The following is a 22,369-nucleotide window of genomic DNA, read 5'->3' on the forward strand; positions in this document are numbered from 1 at the left end:
TTGCTGCATTTGTAAATTTTAAAAGCCAATATAAAGGAATCTTGGTGGTAAAAAAAAAAAAAGCCTTTGTGGTTTTAATTATCTTTTTTTTTGGTTAATTCTCCTTTAAGGGGGTGTGGCAGGAGGCGTGTCCTATGCCTACATATTTTGCTAGCAGGTGTCCCTCATTCCCATCTTAAAATGTTGGGAGGTATGCAAGAGAACTGACCATGATGTGCTCTCCTGCTTAGTGTGGTCAGTTTTTAACAGGAAAGCAAGAGGACTAGCAGGAACTCCAGGGATCTTACACAAAGGAAGCAATACAAAGAGAACAGGAGACTTTCTCATACAAGTACATGGTACAGCAGACACATATCAGGAATATGAAGTGTTGGGGTAACAAGCACATTAAAGAAAAGCTCCAGTCCCCCCCCCCCCCCATGGAAAAATTAAAATTCAGTAGCTACACATACTGTAGCTGCTGGCTTTTATTATTAGGACACTTACCTGTTCTGGAATCCAGCGATGTTGGCACCCCAGACGATGTTTCCATAGCCTGTAAGAGAAACTGGAAGTGAGGCCTTGTGGCTTCACAGCTGATTTCCTACTGCGCATGCACACTGCGCTTTCTGAATGGCCCGCGGCGGGGAAGGAGGACGGGGCCGAACTTCTGATGTGCCTCTCCGCGGTGAGGTTCGATGGAAGTGGGGACAGGGTACCTGTCAATGACAGGTACCCGCTCCCCCCTCCCCCTCGAAAGGTGCCAAATATGGCACTGGAGGGTGGGGGGAGACAGATAAGTGGAGCTTCCACTTTTGGGTGCAACTCCGCTTTAAAGTGGTTGTAAAGTCTCAAGGTTTTTCACCCTAATGTATTCAATGCATTAAAGGTGAAAAACCTGAATAACCTTCTGTGCTGCAGTTCCCCCCCCCCCTCTTTTTCTTACCCGATCTGATCCAATCTGCAGCCCCCCCCCCCTTTTTCTTACCCGATCTGATCCAATCTGCAGCCCCCCCCCCTTTTTCTTACCCGATCTGATCCAACGATGTGCACGAGCAACCGCTGTCTCTCTCCGCATTGGACAGATTGATAGTATTAGCATTGGCTGCTGTCAATCAAATCTAGTGACACGGGGGGGGGGGGTCGAGTCCAGCTGTCTGTGTCAATGGATGAAGCCCCCAGGGAAAGCTGCTTTCTGTGGGGGCACCCAATAAAGAGGAGGAACTATGAGCGCTGGCGGGGGACCCAGAAGAAGAAGATCGAGGCGGCTCTGTGCTAAACTAAGTATAGGCATGTTTGTTATTTAAAAAAAAACAAAAATGAAAAAAACAAAAAAACGAGGGTTTACAACCCGTTCATGTTGTACAGGCAGTTGGCCGCACTTATTTGCACACTATGTGTGTATGCCCACTGGTGAGAATCATTGAGGTGACCAGATGTGAATGAGCCCTAAATGATCATGACATCATTCTGCTTGTGTTAGGCTACATTCACACTGGTCTTCTATGTTCTGCTTTTTTTTTTTTTTTTTTTAACGCAGTAAAAAATTGTCTGCCATTATCTGGGAACAAACATTATGCTTCCCAGATTACTTTCCCCTGCGTTTAAATGTTTATGTGCGTTTAGACGTGTTCGGAGTATATAAATGCCCCTGGCTGCACAGATTTTTTTTCTAAATATGGTTAAACTGAATGCACCTAAATGTCAGTAAAGCCATTTAAAAACATTACATGCATTTATATGTGTTTAGACTTGCCCTATAAACACGTGTCTGTCCTTACCAGTGTCAGTAGGGCCTTATTTAGTACAGCGATTATTTGCAACAGCAGAAATAAAAGATATACTGTATATAGTGTACCGGAGATGTTGGTAGCTTGCTTTGATCCATTTAGCTTTTTTCAGACAAAAGCTGGAAGAAAGAGATTGAAATTGATAGAAAATTGCCTGCGTTTATGGTCAGCATTAGGGCTAAACCACATGGGAAATGTATTTCTCAACTTACTAAGTAATATAACCGCTTGATGTGAATCACTCTATTTATAACATGTGTATGCCAAAGCACCGCAACCAGTGGCGGCTGGTGCTAAACCTTTTTTTTTTTTTGGGGGGGGGGGGTGTCAAACCACCACCCCCCAAACCCAGGTCCACACTCACCCCTCCACCGCTGGGCTTCCCCAGGCTTCTCCTACGTGCCAACCCGGTCTTCTTCAGATCAGCCTCCTGCCCTGATTGGCTGGGAGGAGAAGCCGGAAACCAATAGTGAATATTGATTTGCTAGTGTGGGTTCACTGCGCCCCAAGCCCAACCTTTTTCAAGCCAATTAGAGCAGGATGTAATCAATTCATAGCAAGATATGAGTCTGGGGTGCCCCGCATGCAAACTAGGGGGCGGCGCCCCTTGGTCCCCTTACGGACCGGCCACTCCTGACCACTAATGAGGTTGCTTTTCATTCTTAATTTTTACCTGCTGATCCTGCTAGTAACACGCTTTCTGTCCTAGGGTGACAACGCTCACTCACTGTACTGTATCTCTGGATGAGCAGCATCAGGGCTTTTTTTCTCAGAGAACAGGTGCAGGAACTCCCCTTGGCTCCACCCCTACCCACCTCCGAGCACCGTTACTTGGTTCCACCCCCTTACCCACCTCCCAGTACCACCCCTTTTAGAGAATACAGAACCAAGTATCATTTTGACAGTAGTTAGATGATCCAACGACTGTAAAGTATTCTGTATGAAATTTTTTACTGATAACAAGAAAGGCAGTAAAAAAGATCTAGCAACAATGGACACCCCAGTGACAATAGATCCACCCCAGCAACAATGGACTCCCAACAGCCAGAATCAATAGGCCCTCCAGCAGCCAGCAACATTAGACCCTTCCCTCAACAGTAGATTCCTCTCAGCAACGACTGACCTCCTGCAACATAAGACCCACCCCCAGCTACATTACATCCCCCACCAGCAACAATAGACCTCCCTAGCAACAATAGACCCCCCTGGAAAAAATAGATCCCTCCAGCAACAATAGATTCCCCAGTAGCAAGCATCAATAGACCCTCCAGCAGCCAGCATCATTAGACCCCTCTCTCAACAGTTGATCCCTCTCAGCAGCGATTTACCCTCTGCAACATAAGACCCACCCCCAGCAACAATAGATCCGCCACCAGCAACAATAGACCTCCCCGGCAGCAATACACAACCCCTGCAAAAATAGATCCCTTCCTGCAACAATATTTTGCCCAGTAGCAAGCATCAATAGGCCCTTCAGCAGCCAGCAACATCAGACCCCTCCCTCAACAGTAGATCATTCACAGCAACTATTGACCACCTGCAACATAAGACCTACCCCAGCAACAATAAATCCCCCATGAGCAACAGAAGACCTCCCCAGCAACAATAGACCCCCTTCATCCATAAAAATAGATCCCCTACAGAAACAATAGATTCCTCAGTAGCCAACATCAATTGACCCTCCAGCACACCCCAGCACCTCTTGCCATTATATATATATTCAGCTATGGAGGTGCCGGAACTGCATTCCCCCACGTTCCTGCTGAAAAAAAAGCCCTGAGTTGCATTGCCACCATCACTCATTGTACTGTATCTATGAAGGAGCAATGATGTCACCTTCACTCAATTTACTGTATCTGTGGATGAGCAGCGTCTTCACCCTTGACTGCTCTCCTGATTTGCATTGCAAGCATCTCTACCTCTCCTCATCCCATCACATAGGGAGTAGAGTTTTCTATTACACAGAATATATCTAGGAAAGCTGATAGGATTATTTGAGATTTCAAACCAGTGTTCAGGAGGATAATAACATTAAATCTGCATCAACAGGTATTATTGTGTAATTGCAGACAAACTTAGCCTGAAAAAAGAAAATGAATGAAGTAACGACATCCCAAGACTGGTAAGCTGCAATATGTGAATTTTAAAGGAGAAGTACAGCCAGAGCTCATTTGACTGTACTCCTCCTGTGGATCACAGGGATGCCGTTCGTTCTGCACTACTGTGATCCGTTTTCAGCAGACAGCGGGCTGCATATCCCGCTGTCGGCTGATGTCACAGAGCCTGTCCAGGCCTGGGCAAGCAAGACAAAACCAGAGAAATTCCCAGCTCAACTCACCAACCAGTCTGCGTACCAACCGAATTAACCTGTCTAACAGTGTGCGTTAAAAACAAGGGCTTAGTTGGCACACATTTGCAAACGCTTGGGCAAGATCGCAACAATGAAGTCATGATCCGCCCACATGCCTGGACCGGCACCCGGCTCAACCTCTCAGTGAGTCCCTGAGAGCCTAAGCCGGCCGCTCCCGCCCCCTCCACAGCCAAGCACTCCAGTAAGCAGGGGCTTACAGTCACTGGCTTTCTGCTTACGGAGCTTTGAGAACTGAGTTATTAGTGGTGTCTGATCACTCGGTTCTCAGTGTTAGAGCTGGCGGGGGACAGATGCTGCATCCACCTAGGTAAGTATGATTCAAGAAAAATCACAAATCCCATACTTCTCTTTTAAATTCTTTGGTTTGGATATACTTTAAAGTAGAAGTAAAGTCCACTTTATAACTTGTACCTATATGTAAGCCTATAATAAGGCTTACCTTTAGGTACAGTAAATTCTCCCAAACTTGCACTGTTTAGGACTCGGGAGATATTCACACAGGATGCAGCCAGTGACATCACCGATGCATGCGCCCTGAAGGGACGACATACCTGTGCCGTACCTTCAGAGCTCCGTGCAGGGATCGGGGCTCCCTCATGCATGCGCAGTAGCGATGTCATCGTGCTATTCATACAGCTGGAGCCCACAAACCCAGAAGAAAGACCAGATGAAGAAGGAAGTGCTGTGCTAGCTTGCTCCGTGTCCAGGTAAGTCTGTCATAATGTATTAGTATATACTGCATATTAGCACATGATGACTTAAACCTGCAGGGGGCCCACATATTTATTTTTATTTTTATGACAGTTTACTACCTCTTTAAAGCCTAAAGTCAGCCAAAGAGTGATAAACTCCAGTACAACCAGTCTTCTGTTTTTTTTCTTTTTGTTTGATCACTGCCGGCGGCAGTGATTATTGTATTTGACAAAAATAATAATGGTGATCCCTCGCGCTAAGTGAGTAAAAGGAATGTGATCAATCCAAAATAAATAATCAATAGTGCCACTGTGAATGTAAAGTGTTGATGTCTCTAAGGACTGCAGCAAAATCAAAAAGTGTACACATAACACCCAACAAAACTATAACAATGAAAAAATTCCACGCCTTGCGTGGCAGTGGCAGAGAACAGGCGCACCGGAAGTCAGTAAGGAGGCGCCTCAGACGCCGCTCCTGAGTCTTTTTATGCTGTTACATGCAATTTTAAAGTGTTTTTAATGTAAGAGACCACTCGCAGTACTTAAATAAATTTGGTTTTACTTAAATTACTACACCATTGGAGGCCTCTCTCTCTCCCTTCCCTTGTCCATCCCACCGGATCGGTGGAGCCCAGGTGGGCTACCCCTCTTTTGTTTTGATAGGTCTCTATACGCTAAGAGGATTATCTATCCACTAAGAGACGCCCACCCGGACAACCAACTTACAACTTTTTACAATACCCACCAAAGATACCTGTATCCATTTTATATAAGGTGAGAGTTTAGAGAGTCAGGCTCCCCCGAATCTCCCCTCATATAGACCACCATCATCATTTTCTCCTCATCTAACCACAGTGGATGTGTCACATTTGTTCAAGAACTGTTTCACTTAATAATAAGATAATATTATTCACAATTGGGACTATTACATTATAGATATTGTGCATTTATTATTTATTCACCAGTGTATGTATATCTTCACAGCCACTACAGCTACACATGTCTATTGATATGTCAGCTCATACATTTATCATGTGATAGATTTGAAGCGCGGAATTTTTTCATTGTTATAGTATTGTATTTGACAGTTGGGAAACCTCCCAGCAGCGGGAGGGATTCCTCAATCAACATCGACTGTGTTGATGGGGAATCAACAATTTTCTTTCCTTCATCCACAGGAAAGAAAATTGCATAATGTATGGCCTGCCTCACACCAACTGTTCTTAAAAACATTCCCTCCCCCTTCTCCTACCTATTCTGCATACAATGTGTAAAAAAGATGTGTGTATGTACCTATTTATAATCCTTGGTCCATTCATGTGATCCTGCAGCTCCAGCTCCATTCTGTCAGTGAGCGGCTGCTGCAGGGAAGAGGAGGGAGCGCTGACAAGTGCTGGGGTATGGGAGCCTATGGGCAACGTCCCAGAATTTACAGCCGTTGTTGAGCACTTTCTCCAATTTTCCTCCACTTTACCACTGGAAAACAGTTCTGCAAGTATGAACAAATGAAGAGCAACATTAATAGGAGCTCCAGTCTCCCCCAGAAAAATGACAACAAATACTGGAGCTGCTGATTTTTAATATAAGGACACTTACATTAATATAAGGATCCAGCGTTGTCCTCACCCTAGCCGATTCTTTAATCGGATTCAGGTCCAAGCTTCAGCATCCTAAGTGAGGGAAACCGGCAGTAAAGCCTTGTGGCTCCACAGCTGGGTTCCCACTGCTTATGCATGAGCCGTGTTGTGCTTTTTGAATGTCCCACAGTCTTCTGGGACCTGTGATGTGTCCCAGAAGGCTGTGGGGAAAAGGAGGGGGGGGCTGCGGCAATCTGCTACCCCCAGCCCCCAAAAAGTGCAAATAATTAAAGAGGAAGGGGGAGTATACAAAGAAGAGGAACTTCCCCTTTGGGTCAAGTTCCGTTTTAGGGGTTAAATATTCCCTTCTACTGGATGAAATGCTGCTTAGTGTTCTCCCACATGAGTAAAGACCTTGACACTAGATCATGTGATCTCTGCTGAAGGGTAGAATTACTTCAAATTGGCTATTTCTCTTAGAGATCATGTGATCATGCCTAGGCCTTCATTTAGGTGGCTAGGTGGCCACTTAGATGGGACCTGTGATGTGTCCCAGAAGGCTGTGGGGGAAGGAGGAGGGGGCCAAACTTCTGCTCAGATCGTCGCGGCAATCCGACTGGAAGTAGGAGCAGGTACCTGCTACCCCCCCCCCCCCCAAAAAAAGTGCCAATAATTAAAGAAGAAGGGGGGAACCTAAAGGGGAAGAAGAGGAATTTCCCCTTTAGGGTGAAGTTCTGCTTTAGGGGTTAAATATTCCTGTCTACTGAATGAAATGCTGCTCCAAGTATTCTCCAGTGCTGGCCACACGAGTGAAGACCTTGACACTCCATAATGTTGGCTATTTCTTTTAGAGATCATGTGACCAAGCCTAGGCCTTCACTTAGGTGGCCAGCACTAAAGGGAACCTTGATGAGCCTTCTCTTAAAGAACACTCTTGTCACTCTTTGTTTAAAGCCCATCTCCGGGCAAATTCATACCCCCTCACTCCTTCACCAGCTCACCCACCAATTCAGTATTTTTTTTCCTTATATTAAAAAATTCCAACCCCCCTTTTTTACTCACCTATGTCTGCTGTGTCCTTCCTCTGCACCTTTTCAGGGAGTAGAGGCCAGTGATCCAGCGCTGCTGTCTGTGCTCACTGCCGATCAATCAATTCGTCTTTAAAGTTTGCAGATTAAAAGACGATTACAGACTACTTGATTTGGCTTTCTGCACATCACTGCTGTATACATTAAATGCATCTAATTGGCTTCGGTACTTACATCCTATTTATGTAATTTGTGCCAAGTTATTAAACAAAGGTACATTGCAGTCAAACAGTCACAATTGTGCATTTAAGATCAGAGGACAAAGCCTGCATGCTGAGTTCCATTCATTTTCACTCTAACATCCACCCTTTAATGTCTGCCCAGCTTAGTTAATTCATTTTGCTAATGGCCCAAAATATGAACCTGAGACCAAAATAGGCCAGTATATTCACTGGTATCAAAATTGCCCTCTTTCTAGTCCTACTTCAGGGCTTGGGAGGGAGGTTTCACAATAAGGAAAAAAAAGTAAGTCTGTACTATACTTATCTGCATAATTCTGCTCCCCTTACTGACTTTCTGACAGTGTGGTCCAGTGCTGGGGCATTTTGGTCATTAAAGAGATTCTCATACACTTATATGGAACTGACCTAGAAGCTGGCTGTTGATGTGAATCAAACTCATCACGTGGCCAGAGGATTAAGGGATGAAGACCATGCAAGTAATTTTTAGAAGATACTTTCGACTCCCAAAACTCTTTTTATGATCTAGAAAAGCCAAATCCTGAAAACAACAGCCAAGACATAAATAACTAGGTATTTAATGATACAACAACATACAAAGCCATCTACAACTCGGGCCTGAGCTACATCACCAACCGAGTCCCAAAACATCACTTAAACCGCCCTCTTCGCTTCTCCCAAGACCTTCTCTCTAGCTCCCCCGCCACCTCCTCCCATGCTCACCTCCAGGACTTCTTCAGAGCTTCTCCCACCCTCTGGAACTCCTTACCCCAACCTGTATCGCCTCCTCCTCCTCCCCCCCCTTCAAAACTCATATATTTCGGGAAGCCTATCCCACCTCTATTTATTATTATTATTATTATTATACAGGATTTATATAGCGCCAACAGTTTATGCAGCGCTTTACAACATTAGGGAGGACAGTATAAGTACAATACAATTCAATACAGGAGGAATCAGAGGGCCCTGCTCCTTAGAGCTTACAATCTAGGAGGGAGGGTCAAGTTATACAAAAGGGTAATAGCTGTGGGGGATGAGCTAATGGAGAAAATAGTGCAGTTGTTAGATGGAGGCAGGATAGGCTTCTCTGAAGAGGAAAGTTTTCAAGGATCGCCTAAAGGTGGATAAATTTGGAGTCTGACAGATTGAGGTAGGGAATTCCAGAGGATGGGCGAGGCTCGGGAGAAGTCCTAGAGGCGGATATGGGAGGAGCTGATGAGGGAGCTAGAGAGCAGGAGGTCTTGGGAGGAACGGAGAGGGTGATTAGGTTGGTATTTTGAGACTAGGTTAGTGATGTAGCTGGGGGCAGAGTTATGGATGGCTTTGTAACTTATTGTTAGTATTTTGAATTTAATTCGTTGGGCGAGTGGCAGCCAATGGAGGGATTGGCAGAGGGGGGTAGCAGACACTGAGCGGTTTGTAAGGTGGATGAGTCTGGCAGCAGCATTCATGGTGGACTGAAGGGGGGAAAGTGATTGGATGTGGGGCCAAAAGGAGAGTTCAGAATCCAGGATAACACCTAGCACCCTGACATGTGGGGAGGGGTGGATGGTTGTGCCATTGCTCTTGACAGACAAGTCAGGGGAAGAGGAACATAACATAAAAAACATAACTTTCCTTTCATCATCAACTCATCCATCAAACTTCTCAATGATCTCATCCATCAAGCTCTCATGAGCAGGACCCTCCTACCCTTTTGTTTTGATGTGTATTTTTATTATACTGTCTCACTTTATTTTAACTGTTGGTAATGTACAAGTCCTGGATATTAATATCACATACAACTTGAAAGCACTGGACTTCAATTAAATTAAAATAGCTCACAAAAAGTGTAACTCTAGGCAAACAAGCTAAACACACATGTGAAATACATACATGCACACAATCTTGCCTGCCAAACAATTAGCAATTCCATTTGAGCAGTCAAGTGATTTAAAAATTCTCACCACACTGTAAAGCAAGAGAGGTGACAATTTTCTCTTATTCCTGGTTATTGCACCATCCTTGAGTCCTACTACTTACAACACCAGAGCCCTGAAGAATTGGTAGTTTGCCGGGCCCTCAAAACATGTTGGCTGTGTTATGCTATCCAGCTGTGCACCAATATCATCGCTAAAGATTTTGGACCTTCTGTTTGGTGCTCTCATTAGACTGTATTTATGTGGATTCTCAATTCTGGGTCCCCTTTGTAAAGGGAATGCCATTTTGTGGAGAGCGCCCTAACCATTGCCACTATGCCCTGTTATAATCTGATTGATTTACTGACAATTCGTATCCAGCATCTTGCCTTTAGTTATGTTTGGACCCAAAAACCCAGATACACACCTGGGCACACCCCTTTCTGTATTCCACATTGCTGTGTTTGGTAGTTCAGTGACCTATAACCAGGTACAAGCATTTCTGTTTGGGATGCAAAGTGGGTGTGCCAGTCAGAAAGTCACTATGTGCCTAGAGACTACCTCCTCTCAATTCAATGGAGATATGGAGAAAGGTGTCCAGTGCAGGATTGGCAAAGCAACAGCCATGTTCCAGCATTTAAGTCAAATCTGGTCTACCATTTCTCTTGCTATGACTGTAAAAGTGTACTTCATACTGTATATGCTACGATTGTTATGCCTACTGCCTTATATTATTATTCACCATTTATATAGCGCCAACAGTTTATGCAGCGCTTTACAATGTAGAAGGGGGACAGCACAATTATAGTACAGTTCAATACAGAAGGGACAGGAGGGCCCTGCTCGTAGAGCTTACATTCTAAAGGGAGGGGGTGGTGGTACAAAAGGTAATAGATGCGGGGAATGATTTGATGGGGTTGTTAGGTGGGTGTGGGATAGGCTTCCCTGAATAAGTGAGTTTTCAGGCATCTCCTAAAGGTGGACAGATTAGGGGCTGATCGAATATACCAGGGCTGGGAATTCCAGAGGATGGGAGAGACTCTGGAGAAGTCCTGAAGATGAGCATGAAAGGAGGTAACACAACAGCAAAGCTTAAAAGAATTGCTAAGAAACTGAACTTATTTCACCAAAAATGCCTACAGAAATCTCTGAGAAACGCAGTCATGTGCAGATGCTAAAAAATACTGTCACTGATCAGAAGATATGGCTGGTCGAACATGTCCTGTGCCTATCTGAGCACCGCATACCCAAAATTGCAATGTGCTGGATGCCACCACCTAGAAGAAAGTGGAAACAGGGAAAACCAATAGCAACCTGGTGGTTCACCTTTAAAACACACTTGAAAGTCAACAAGGTCTCATGGGATGAGGCTTAATTGACCACAGATGACAGAATTTGATAGAAATTACTAACTGCCTCATGAGCCAAAGGAACCAAATCTAAAGCAGGCCATAAATGGTTCGAATTCCAAAATAATTTTCATACGAAAACCGTAACTAAGAATTTTCTTTCACATTTTTCTCCATTATGGCTGCAGCAACGGCCAATTTTTGTGCGGCTACCAAATTTGAGTGATCAAGCATGTTGGAAATTTTTAGAAAAACAAATACATTTCTAATCAATGATCAGAGAATCGCGCAAGAAATATAATCAAAAAAGAAATGTGCATGAGCTGACCCGGAAAGAAAAGAAAGCTCCCGGCCACGAAAATTCTTTTCTGTAGCAACATGAGGTGAAATTGAAGGCTTGGTTGGTCAAATTTCAAAATCAATGGTGGCACCATTGGCTCACAAAACGCACAAAATAAATTTGTTCAGAATTTGACCCATGTAAGGCCTGCATTAGTAAGTAAAGCTAGAGACTATAGGGAGTGCTAGTAGTACCTTAAAAATGCTTCCAAAAAACAAGCATAAGGTGGCACTTTATGGCCCCGAATCGCCAATATCAGCCTTAGTTTGTATTGCATATTGACAACACAGGGTTCATTTAATGTGACAACAAAGCTTGTCGCAGCATGCCGTTATCACACATAAATGATACAGGCAGTTAAAATGCATAGTGCCATATGAAGGTCTTTTTTGAACCTCCACCAAACATCACTGGCAGTTCAGGTCCCCACATTTCATAGCTTAATCTGTTAGTGTGAACACAAGCCAGGTGCTAACTTTAATGCACGAAGAAAGTACTTTTGTTTTATGAGTCTTTGAAAATGCTTTTATGTTTAAATGGAGAACCTGCCAATGTTGTAAGCTATGGTAGAGAGGTGAACGCTTTATAAAAGTACTAGGTTAGGCAGAGGGCAAAAACAAGCACTGTATCCTTCACATGGCTAGAGGATACACTTTTATTCTTGATGGGGCCTGCAGTGATTTACAATGCAATAGGCTTCTGACCCCTGTGGCGCTGAAACAGATAAGAGCACAAGCCCCTACTCAAAGACACGGCCATATATCTACCTCAATCGCTATCTACTACACGCAGCTACCTGCCAAGGGGTGTATGGATACTGCAGCAGATGTGGCCGTGGATATGGAAATTTTAGTATCGGAGGCACGAGGTGAGAATGGGAAATTTGATGGAAGGTGAAATAGACGTTTTTTCAGTTCTACTGCTAGGAAGGTAATGTTTCTTTTTTAACTGTGTATATATATATAAATATATATTCCTATAACACAATTTAGTGATCATCATTTAGTCCTACTTTATACTTTCTCCTGTCCATGTTTAAATACCCGTAGGTAAATCCACAATTACAACGGGAGTATGGGAGATGTTGGGAATCGGGAGCTACAAGACCTTATGTTGGTCAAACAGCATTGGAACTTTTTATACTTTTCATCTTTTAGAATTATAAATCCAGGATATCTTGTGTATTAACCAAACAACTTCTATTCTCAAAGAGAAAACTTGCTAAAATTATTGAACCCGGTTGGGTGCAAAAAAGGGGTGAAACCTGTTTAGGTAGGCCTCCAGAAGAGCATAAATATTGAGTACAACCTTGCATGCTACTGCTATTCTTGGGGGATTTCTTATACTGGAGATCACATATTGCACACTTATTTACCTCCTCTAGATTGTCCCTAGCAAGCCCGCCCATATACAAGAATCCCTAAAGTCTATCTTCTGAATATATCTGAGTCCAGTAGAGATTATTCTTCCCCATTGATTCTGAGTCACAGCCAGTCTCTACAGTTAAGTGCTAATGTACTAGCATCTTGTGGCAACTGCAAGTACTTGTGTTAGCCTTCAGATTGATCCTTGTGACCCTGTAAAAACCCATTGGACCTTGGGACCAAATGGTACATGGGGCCTCAACTTCTGAAAAAGATGGGCTTGAGCCCTGCCCAACAAGGCACCAGGACTTTTAGTACTGTGGCATCTCTGAGCCAGTATTTCAGCCTAGGAAGAAAATACTGACCCTGGATAATGAGTGAACAATGATGGCGCAATCCTGGAAAGAAAATTGGTGAGGAGATTAGGGAATTTATGCGAGAGGTGATAAATACCTCTAGCATGCATGCATTTAGCATGAAAAATATACCTGATTCTAAGTCCACTTTAAGTTTTGATTTAAAGGTTCACTTTAAAAGCAACATGTTTCCCTGCAGTTCACTGCCTACAACCAGTAGTTGATGGCAATACTCTTCAACAAACCTGCAAGATAAGCAAATCCAGAGACCTGCTGTGTAGTACATACAGTGAGTAGGTCTGTCAACTGTGCCAGTTCTTAAAATGGTTGTAAACCCTTACATATAACCACTGAAGTGACTTGTCTTAGGTGACACGCACAGAAGAAACAAAGCCTCCTACAAAAGTTGTACTTGTTTATCTTTAGCCCTCTCTCCTCTACAGCAGCAGTACAACATCCAGAATTTACATAGCTTTCTGAGCTTTAGAATGCAGGGGGTTGGGATCCCACATCACACAATGCACAGCATAGAGCAGGGGACTGAGTGTAATCTGAGACATGAGTGGAAGGAAAGGATACCCCTCCCCCTCCAGCACACAGTCTAGGGAAAACAGCCGAGGCTGTCAATCACCTGCTGTGTGCTGGAGTGGGGAGGCAGGGCCGTCTCCTGGGATTGTCTGGTGTTGGCATAGACTGTCAGAAGTGACTCATTCAGATGGCAGAGGAATAAAAGAGCAGCCAGTAATCACACTTGGTACTTTGGAGAGAGGCAAGTACAGACAATAGAAGGATATTCTTTGTTCATTTTGCATTTCACAACCACTTTAATTTTGAAAAAAATTGTTCTATTGCTTTAAGGGTAGCCCTATACTACAGTAGCCATGGTTTCATATTGTACATTGATGAGGATTAATAAGCTTGTACCAAATGCAAGTTGGATGTATAAGAAATGATTGCAAAATAAAACTAAAATAAGAACTGTTCGCATCACCACAGCGACTACTGAGATCCTCTGTGTTTTTCATTCTCTGTAGTAGAGTAACACAGGCAGCTCTTCCTTCAACCACGGTATAACAGAACAAAACCTGATCTTGATGTCAGAGTTGGGCAACCTCTATGTCCTAGAATTAATTTGTGCACTCGCTGAATTGTCATGTAAACATTTCCAGCACCCACATTCCTTCTTGAACTGGAAAATAAATCCTGCTACTTTTGGACTGCGAGGGGAAGACGTGTAATTAAGAGCCACAGGGCCCCAATGCAAAGTCTTAATTGAGGCCTTCAAATCTGACACCAAAGGCTCCAGCAGTCCAGTTAGCCCTTGGGCAGCTAATTTTTAATAAAACAGGAAATAGTTTCTTTCCTCTAAAAACCTTAATAGGTCTACTAGAGGCTAAAACAGCAGACAGCAGGAGGGAATAAGATGTGGGAAGGAAAGAGAAACGAGCCTTCGCTCAGTTCAGAATGTATTATGAGTGCACAGCTGCAAAATAACGGGAAGAAACAGTTGTACTCTGGGCACTTTGACCTCATGGTCTTGCGATTAGTTGAACCCTTTGTAACCCCTTTATTTATACCCAAGGCAAGCAAGTCAACTTAAGTAAATTTCAGTTTATTTCAAATAAACCTGTGCTCTGAAAATAGCTGCAAAATGAAGATCGAAGATCCCTCCTTTCCTCTAGACAGGTGTACAATGCAGCATAGCGGGTCAAAGGATACCTTAAAGCAGCCTTTTTCAACCAGGGCACCCAGGCACCAAATTTTTTCAGGTGTGTCTTGGCAAAATGCCTAAAAATTATTATATACAAGCCAATGGGTGGATCAAGCCACTACACAAAGTTACACAAAGCCACAGGTTTTCATTGTGCACCATTACAACCTTCCAACTTCTGGTGTCCTAATAACCAATGACGGTTGATAAGGAGGACATTGGGCGCTTGCATGTTTGTTTGCCCCTCCCCTGTCCCTCTCCATCAGAACTAGGGTCACATTAGCTGGGTGAAGGAGAGAAACTGAGGGAGAACAGAAACATTGGAATACTAGTCAGTACCAGTATGGAAGCATAAATCACCTACAACAATGGGTGTCCTACATTTGTGGAAAAAAAGGTTAAGTCATATGTTACCCCAAAATGTAATTTTTCATATATGTTTGTTTCTCCATATAGATGTTTCTAAATGTATCATGTTCCCATTTTATGTGTTAGTTTGCTGTCAAATACCTTCTTTCCTTTTGCAATCTGACCACACCATGGGCAAAAGCAGATCCAACATATTGTCGTCAGTTTGCATCTCTGCCTTCCACTTGGGAGCTAAATACCTGCAATACCTATGCATAGAGTGCCTGTACTCCTGTAATCAGACTATCACACACCTTGCCCAGCCTTGCACAGAGTGACAGTGGCTGGGACATTGGCAGAAGTTGACAATTGTCATAAGATGACCATCTCAGCCCCTTGTAGCCTGGTATGTAGTACTGAATAGCAGTCACAAGGCCATTTGCAAACTTTGGAAAAATAGGTACTTATTTTTTTTTTGTTCCATTAAAATGGTTAAATTTATATTAGTACAATATTTTAAACTATTTAATAGTTTTAACAATGAAAGTATTTAAACACGTTACCATAATCAATCTTCCCTTTTTTCTACATTTCAGAAATAGGCTTATTGGAAATTGTTATTTTCATATGGCTATATAAACCCAATTTACAGTGCTTGGACCTTAGGACAGGCATTTCAGGCATTGTGCAATGAAACACGGTGGGTTGTAACCCATGCCAATACAGTTTGGGATACTACTACTATAAGGAGGGATACCACTGTTCTGTACAGAGGAGAATGGGCTAGTTAAAAGTTACGGTACCTGATATCCAAAAAAACGTTAGCAGCTCTACTAATGAAATCTAAAGTGAGTCTGTCACCACGATAAATATCTGTCTTTGATAGAAGTGCCATTGTCTGACTCTCAGGCCAAATACTAGTTCCTGCACACTGTAAAGGCTGAAAGAGAGGGGATTGCTCTGGGCATTAAATAATGGCACGCTCCATAGGTTAATTAGTTGGGTATTTAGCTTGATGAACTTCAAAGCTTTGTAGAAGACCCCGTTCAACAAAGATTTTCCTATCAATATTAATATATCTGCTGATGTTATGTGCAAACCTTAACTTTTCTTGTAAAGATTATGTTTGATCTGCACCCTTTGGAGCTTGCCTGTTGGTCAGTAGGGCCATCTAGCACATTAAAATACCGATAGGAAGACTAAGAAAGAGGGACTATACTATTGGGAAAATAAAAATATATACAAAGTTTATTACTTTGGAAGGACTTGTACTGGTGGAATAGTCAGAACAGAGATACCTAAATTATGTTTGAAAACAAGAGTAAGAACTTGGGTCAACTATGATATCACCAATTGGTTAATACAATATTTCTTAGACCTTGCACAAACCAGGAAGCATGAAATCACCAGATGCTAAAAAGTGAAAATCGGCATATGCCTCCAACAGATTTATCCAGCGTGCTAGCTGAATATTTCAAGGTCCTCCAAAGCAAAGAGTGCATTATTACACAGCCCTAAACCTGCATTAAACTTAATATACAAAACTATCCTTTAAAAATCCAAACCTATCTATGCCTATGATACTCTTGCCAGTCCCTTTCGGGTTTTCATAGAAAGGTTCTTTATTAGCCAGTGCTGTACATGGTAGATAGCACAATTTTCATCAATCTGTGCCCCAGAAGAAGCTTACAATCTAAAGTTCCTATCACAGTTGTAAGATGGTCTAGGGTCCGTTAGGTTAGAGACTGATTGACCTATCAGTATTTTTTTCCAAAGAGTGAAAAAGCAAACCCACAAATTTCTTGCAAATAACACCCTGGTGGATGTTGAATAAAATACCCCTATGCTGCATGGCCACAGTGCTAACCACTGGACCACTTTCCTGCCAGTAAAAATGTATCTATGCGACAAACATAGGCCTGTGGCAATAATGATGGCTGCCACCAATATCTAGGGAGATGCCACAACTCACAATATAATTTCACAAGGTAGGGTCACCTAACCGGTTGACATATGGGCTGACCAAAGTACTGGATAAAGAATAGATTTTTTTCAGATTTTTTTTTTTTTATTTAGTTATTAAAACTATTATTAGACGGGATTTATATATAGTGCAACAGTTTGCACAGCAAAAGACAGTACAGATACAAAACAATTCAATCAATAGGATTAGGAGGGCCCTACTCATGAGCGCTTACAATCATTCTAGTTATATTACCAAATATAGCATGCAGTGCAACAGTTTGAAGTATGAAAACTTAGGTTGACTTTATATTTTAACTAAAGTGTAACTACAGGGAGGTACAAAGACTTGAAGTATGTCAGGGCCCATTGTGATAAGGCCAAATCTAAGTACTATTCTGCTTTTCCGCCATGTGTCAGAGTATTCTGTACAAAATAGACACTTTGCTTTTCTGACTTCTTTTGTGTTCGCTAACATGACTGTCTGAATCCCAACATACCTATTTCCTCAATCAAGGAGAAAATAGCAATGTAAGTGTATACTGTGTGTTTATTAACTGAAAAGAATAGCAAAAAAAAGAGTAGGTTGTCGGTGAAGATTTGGTGTTTTCCTTCAGCTACAACAATTGCACATAAGTACAGACCATCATTGTAGCCAGCTAGCCAATATACCCAACAATTGATTGATGGTCATTAACTGTACTATTACTAGTGATGTCAATGAATGCCCATGACTGCCCATGTCAATGAATGCTTCTCCTTAGAAGATTCTGCTGGAATCTAGGAATGACGGACTCCAGCACTTCCTCCACCCCTGGCCTGAACGTATTAAGATTCTGGCAGGAAAGGTAAGGTGCTTGTTTTGCATTTAGAGGCGTTTCCGCTTGGCACACGATACAATCAAACTGACAAATCTGGCCATCCCCGAGGGTACATACTGAAGCAAATGAAGGGGGGGGGGGGGGGGGGGTGTATGTACAAGGATCACACAGAACACAGAGACATTAAGAAAAGAGAAACTGCAGGAGAACCAGACAATGTCAACTATGGGACAAATAACAAAGCTCTAGGAGGGAAGGACAGACGGACAGTAGGACAAATACTAATGTCATGAACTATAGAGGAAAGTGGAAGCATCTAAGTTAATTCTGATGCTTGAGGTATAAAAATTATTTCATGGGTTAAAAATTACCTAAAATAAAGACTCGGTGATGACCACCCTGCTTTATTTTTTCTTTCTTGTTTTATTATCATCAATATTATTATTAGGAGGCCTTCAGAAAGATGAGTACTGTAATCACACCTCCCATCTTGTCCTTCAACAATAACAACTACCTTTCCATAGTACCAGAGCAAGGTGTTGGCGCTACCTGTTTGCATATGAATGGTGGGGTATTTTCCCGACACTCATTAAAACTGAAGAAGTGGCTTGGACAAGCTACCAAACATCTTCAACATTACAGAACAAGTCCGGCTGAGTGTGACTAACTACTACTAGACGTAATCAGAAGACACGTGTGAGAAGGTCCAAATGATTTTCTCCCCCTCACCTTTAACGTTAAAATCTGCGGAAATTTCTAAAAGTTCCCTTATCACCATCTATAGGTTATAAAAATTTGAAGCAGTTAAATAGATTGTGGCAGAGTTTAAAGCAACTTGGTTGGTTTATGTGAATTAAGTAGGACAAGTTTTTCCAACTTTATCCCATTAACTGTCAGTCGTCATAAAATATTTAGATCTGCACCGGTCAATAAAAAAGTGCTGAGCTTCCCAGCGGAAAAATAGCCTCCTATGATCTTATCCTTCAAAAGGGAATACCAATAATGAAGAATGATAACCTGTAGCTACCAGTCAGAATTCTTATTACCATAAACTGGAATCTGATTGGCCATTTTGAACTACTGACCCTACATTATCACTGCTTTTTGAACTGCCTTACTAAATAAACCGGTTAAGATCTCCTTGCCAGTACGTGGGATTCATTAGATCTATGCTCCCATCCACAAAAAAAAATTATTGACCAGTACTGACTGGCACAGACAGATTCTAAGCAATAACATAGCCTAATCAAACTATTTATGCCAGCATGGCCTGCTCAAACCATAAGTTCCAATATGTCCTGAGGGTGGGGACTGGCATCCTGAAGCCCTTCATCTATCGTAGAATCACAAGCTCAATCCTTATCCGTCTTACAAATTCAATGTTTCCTAAGAATGAGAAGCTCCCAGAATATCTTAGCAGCAAGACGGAAACCTTGTATTATGTCATAGACATTCGGTTCAGCCCTTTACTGGAAAGGCAAGGGTTAGCGAGAGCATGTGAGCCGCTATCAATCACTTCCCCCAAGTCAAAAAGATGACACCCAACATATAATAACTACTGCTAGGAAGAGCTGTGACTTCCCCCCTGCCTCTCACACGGCTTTCTGCTTGGAGATAAATGGAGGTTTTGCCTGGTGGATACATCATTGTTTTAATGTAATCAATACACCAAGGGAAAGCTAGCAGGGAATGTGCCTACATTGCACCTCTACAGCCAGCATTCCCTACTTAAAAGGCAGTGTGGGTACCCAGTGCCTGCAAGAGCTCTTTCTCATGCAAAATGTGACAAGAACTAGTCTGCCTGAACTCAGTTACGCTGCCCATAACGTACCAGAAAGCAGTCGGATGATACTGCAGCTGCTTCACACACCAATGGAAATTTGCATTGAATTTATGACCAGAAAAGAAATCACATAACCAAATTAAAATGAGACTGCCATCCCAGAATATTTATAAGGGCATTTAAGCTTTTTAAACCTATGCACGGCCATGCCATCCAGCCCTCAGCTGCACAGTAGGCTCATACTTTTAGCTGCAGCATTTAAACAGGCCTTGGTGCTTTTTTTAATTTTCCATAAACAACCTGTTATGGGGCCAGAGGGCACAGGGGGAACTCTAATTTGCCTACAGGAGCGTGACAGCACAGCTGTGGCTTCATACCGGATGCCATTCATGACATTGTCATCGTTTAAGCTCATTCAATTTATTTTCCTTTTATTTTTTCCTAAAATGGCCTGCAGTGCCCTCAGGGACCTTGAGCTAGAAGCAAATTCAGGTATTAGAGAACAAAATCAAATCGGATAGAACTCTACAGATTGCTGCTCGATAGAGGTCCTATGTATACATTCTTTCTCAAACCTCACATATATCTTAGAGATAACTGGATAACATGGATAACATTGCTTGACCATCACTTGAGCAGTTGCATTTTCTATTTTAGTTGGACACTTGTCCAAATGAGGAAACGTCTAAGAGAAAACCTCACCTGGGGTGATGGAGCTTAACACCTACATTAGTAGGAGCCATTATCACTCGATGACTTCTGCTAAGAGTTTACGCTGCCTAGCTATAGAGTTTGAGAACTGCCACAATCCCCAAAAACCTTGAGGGACATGTGGAACTGATTCCGGACCTGAGTGCCGGTGGCTCTGTCCTTGCCACAAATGCTGCAGAACCTCTTTGAAGGGTTAATCATAGTGTTTCTGATAGCCTCCTACCGCTTTGTATACCAGGACGGTGATTGACAGTTGCACTGACAAAGAGGTTCTGTTTCAGCAGACGTGGGTTCTACAAGTCATTCTGGCCAAAACGGAGAAGTGCATTTCCTCAGCCCTGCCTAGGTCTAAAATTCGAGAAGGAGGAACACGGATTGGCCTGCTAGCCAAGACTCCGGAGATGAATCTAAAAATACCGTAGAAGAGGAATCCAAGCAGCACCGGCCCCTCTAGCAGTTATGGGGTAACACAACCTCTATTCTAGAGGGTTATTAGATTTTCTGCAGTGCACTGAGAACATAAAACCCAGCGATAAAGTGATTAATGGAGCAATGCCTTGTGGGTCTCTTTAGCAAGGAACAGGTCAATGGACTGGTGCCCTACAGCATTATTGCAGGGAAAGAAGTTTAACCCTTTCAGGCTTCTCAGTGGCTCCCTATCCATTACAAGGGGGAAAAAACGTACAACAACGGCGGGTTCAAACAGGGTGCCAGCCAGCAGTATATCCTATGCTATTCTATACCTTCCCAATGATGACTTCAGTATTCTATAAATAATACCATGCAGTGGCGCACAAACATAATGAATATTTACATGCCTGTGTCATTCTATGGAGCCTTCATACAGTCAATGGTGTGTGCTACAACTGGAAAGTCTCCACTTTTACCTCCAGCCATGAAAGCTTTTTTTTTTTTTACGTGAAGCCCATCTTCTCCCCAGACCCCCGGAGATCATTTAACTGTTTTATTTTAGGCTATGTCACCAGTGCAAGCTTTAAAGTATGCAAGTTATTTAAGACAACTTACCCAAAGGGCAATATGAAAGGGGGCCCCACACCGCCAATCAATTGTCCGCCGCTGCCTTGACCAAAAATGAAAAAAGAAATAAAAGATAAAACAAGAAAGATCCAATGGTAGGATTGGTGATCCTTGTTAGTTTTCCCAGATTCCAGACTGAAAGTTCAGGGACTAGATGGGTCAGATGTGTTCCCTTTGCCCAATGTCAATGACAAAAAATCCAACAGCCTGTAGGAAAAGGATGGTTGGGTCCAAGGTGGAGATCCAGGTGAATGGAGTCACCTAGGGACAGAGGGGTCATGAGCACGCTTACCCCCCCTCGCCACCGCCCCAGCAAGGCGTTCACCAATCAGGTGTGCAATGTATGGAGCCTTCTCTCTCTATAAGGTTACTATGAGCATCCTGATCCTTTTTCTTTTTTTTTTACAATGGATCAAGGTCTGTGTGTGTGCCATTGTGTGGCCATGAAGACGATGAAGTGTCAGTGGTGATGAGTAGAAGGTTTCTGCTGGGCTCTAGGTAGCTGTGCTGCTCCTTGTTCTTCTTCTTCCATCCATCCTCTGTCCTCCTGGTCTAGAAGATCCCTCGGAGTTCCCTCTCTATGAGTGTGTGTGTGTTACCTGCACCATTCACTGCCAGCCAGCACCAGTCCAGCATCAGCACCAAGTCAGTGTGAAAACTCTCTCTCCATCCATGGCATGCCTGTCACGCCGCAGCCAATGGAAGCCAGGGGCACGCCTCCGCCGCGCGGCGATTGGCCAGAGCCTTCCCTGGGGCGCCACTTGATTGGAAGGCTTCTGGCTCCGGGCTTTAACCCCGTCGCTGCCTGTCTCAGCTTACTTACCCCCCTCTTCTCCCGCACGGTGTCTTGGGGGGGGGGGGGGGACCGGACCGGGATTACAATTCTATTAAGTCTCTTATTTCCGAGTGTGAGAGCCGGTGTGTCCGGTCATCACACACCCGGGAGAGGGCGGAGCATGTCACAGCCAGCCCGAGGGGAGAGGAGGGGGGGGGGGGGGCACTTTGTACGGAT

General features: G+C 43.2%; 1 protein-coding gene across 2 annotated transcripts in view; it reads right to left on the reverse strand.

Moving 5' to 3' along the window:
* Positions 1-22,039, reverse strand: part of BRINP2 (BMP/retinoic acid inducible neural specific 2) — a 553,098-nt gene extending 531,059 nt beyond the window's left edge. Inside the window, exons 1-2 of one of the 2 annotated variants that reach the window (XM_073593406.1) lie at positions 21,346-22,039; positions 6,126-6,321 (exon numbers count right to left, since the gene is read on the reverse strand). The gene's annotated coding sequence lies outside the window, so the exon portion shown is untranslated. The remainder of the gene's footprint in view (positions 1-6,125; positions 6,322-21,345) is intronic. The other variant, XM_073593405.1, reaches the window with a different exon arrangement.
* Between the last annotated feature and the right edge of the window lie 330 nt (positions 22,040-22,369).

Source organism: Aquarana catesbeiana, linkage group LG07, assembly GCF_042186555.1.
Source record: "Aquarana catesbeiana isolate 2022-GZ linkage group LG07, ASM4218655v1, whole genome shotgun sequence".
Classification (NCBI taxonomy): Eukaryota; Metazoa; Chordata; class Amphibia; order Anura; family Ranidae; genus Aquarana; species Aquarana catesbeiana.